Source organism: Peromyscus maniculatus, chromosome 17, assembly GCF_049852395.1.
Source record: "Peromyscus maniculatus bairdii isolate BWxNUB_F1_BW_parent chromosome 17, HU_Pman_BW_mat_3.1, whole genome shotgun sequence".
Taxonomy (NCBI): domain Eukaryota; kingdom Metazoa; phylum Chordata; class Mammalia; order Rodentia; family Cricetidae; genus Peromyscus; species Peromyscus maniculatus.
Window position 1 is genome coordinate 65,484,063 of NC_134868.1, and position 2,399 is coordinate 65,486,461.

A 2,399-nucleotide genomic window follows, 5' to 3' on the forward strand; every position below is an offset into this window, starting at 1 on the left:
CACACTGAAAACAGCCAGGCATGGTTACTCAAGCCTTTAATCCCATGAAGTGAGCCTTTAATTCCAGGAAGTAATGGCAGGAGGCAGAAAGGTATTTAAGGCATGAGGATGAGGAACTATAGCCTGGTTAAGCTTTTAGACTTTTGAGCAGCACAGTTTAGCTGAGATCTATTTGGATGAGGACACAGAGGCTTCCAGTTTGAGGAAACAAGATCAGCTCAGGAATTGGTGAGGTGAGGAAGCTGTGGCTTGTTCTGCTTCTCCAATCTTCCAGCATTCACCCCAATACCTGGCTCCAGGTTTGTTTTTATTAATAAGAACTTTTAAGATTCCTGCTACAGTGAATAGCTGTGTTTGACCTAAAGATACCCTGAGAGTTAATTTTTTCTGTTAAAGACCTTTGGATAATTTCACTCTTTTAAACTTAATCAGTGTGGGTCCCAAATTTTGCTTTCAGTACAATTTCCCTTATTCCTCAAAGCTCCTCTATAATCACTGAATACAAGGTCCAATGTAACAACTCCAAACAAGCTTTGTTGTTAAAATCATTTGAATTAGTATGCAAGCCTAATCTAGTCCATTAATAAACTTAGTCTTCATGGATAGTGTTCACAACCCATATGACATCATGGACCTTGAGGATGTAACATCTGAGAGTCTTACAGAATTTTTAATGCTTGGGACAGCAGATTTTATCAGATATTCTGTCTCTTGGTTTTGTCATAACCCTTCAGGACAGCACAGAGGACATCTCAAGACAACCAGAAAAACCAAAATATATCAAAAGAGACAAGAGTGTTGGTAAAGGATACACACAAGAGACTACAAGCAACATAGTATAGGCTTTCTTAGAGTGAATAATTTTTTTCCTAATACATTTATATACTTAGGGAGACTCTTCTAACTACAATACAAGAAGTAATGAGTTCAGTTCCACTTTCAGACAGAAAACACAGAGTGTGGCTAAAGGAAGAAAGAACTGTCTTTTCTCTCATGGAACTAAATTAATATGATGACTCGACAATTCTGAAGAAACCAGTCCATCTCAACTACTGGCAATGACCTTGGAAATGGAGATGGCTGCTTTTCTTTCTTCAAATTTTCTTGATTGAGTCAAAGAGAAAAGGAAAGGATAAAAGTGAAGGTAACTTCCCTTTAAGAGTCCTTTCTGAAAAAGAACCTACTCCACTTATGATCTTATAACACTGTCTAGAATTTAGTTATATGGCCATGCCGACTGTGAATGAGGCTTTGGAATTTTGTGGTTTTCCCCTAGGAACTTAGCATTTGAAAGTTTTATTATTAAAAAGGAAGGAAAATGGGTGTTGAGGGAAAGCTATCATTGTCATCTAGAGAACCAATTATTAAATAATGGTCAGAATAATTTAATAACATTAAATCTGACTGCCTCCTCTTCCAGCTTTGCCTCTGGGATCTGACTATTTTTGTTCTAAAAAAACATGATTGTGGAAAAGACAACATTAAGTACACTATTAACATTTATCATGAATATCATAAATATAATGTAACCCCCTACTAAAAGTCCTATGTACTACATTCCACATTGAACAGTGTTAAAATTCATGAAAATTGATTACTTAAATTTAAATAATATTTCATAAATACATAAAAATATTCAGTTCTGTTCTGACTACATTCTAACATTGCCTCGGGAGTTAAGTTTGTTGCTGTTATTTCTTCTCTATCTTTTAAAGATTTCAATGTCTCAGATGTATCTCAGACTGGAATTTGGAGGGTGTAGAAAAGGAAAGTGTAACTCTTTTAAAGGCTCCCTCCAAAGCACAGGACTCCACCCAGTTCCTGCCACAGAAGTTTGAGAACTTAAGCACTGAACATTTTGATTCTGTTGCTTTTAACTGCACTCAAGAGTAAAATGCAATTAGGAAAACCTGCGAAGTGATTCGTCTCTCTGTATGTGGAAGACTTTTTTGCTAAATAAAGTCACTAAGGTGGATTAAATACATTTCCTGATGGCTCTGAAATTACTCACCCTCTTTTTCTTTCAGGATAATTATATAAAGCAATTACAATGATATAATGTGTACAACAAAACACATTTTAAGTTCAGAAGAAGAAAAGGCCAAAGCATTTAATGTTTTAGAAAATATACAATGATTTAATGCAGAGATCGGGGTATAACTCAGTAATAGATTTGTCTGCCGTGTATAAGGCCCTGCATCTTTAGCACCACACCAAAATTAAAATGGAATACCGAAAACAAAAATAAATAATCATAAAGACTCATCAGTGGCTTCAAAAATCTATTTAGTACTCTCTGTTGGTACAGATGGCTACATATTACAAAGCTATCAGCCATTGTTTCTGACAATGAAGTTTCTTGGTAATTCAGTTTTGCCAAGTAAAGGAGACAGGTGAAG

The 2,399-nt window shown here is 35.6% G+C and overlaps 1 long non-coding RNA gene across 1 annotated transcript; it reads left to right on the top strand.

Moving 5' to 3' along the window:
• Positions 1-501: 501 nt before the first annotated feature.
• On the top strand, positions 502-1,968 carry LOC143269131 (uncharacterized). The gene is made up of 3 exons (XR_013045499.1): positions 502-853; positions 944-1,144; positions 1,716-1,968. It is a non-coding gene; the product is annotated as an uncharacterized LOC143269131 (long non-coding RNA).
• The last annotated feature ends 431 nt before the right edge of the window (positions 1,969-2,399 follow it).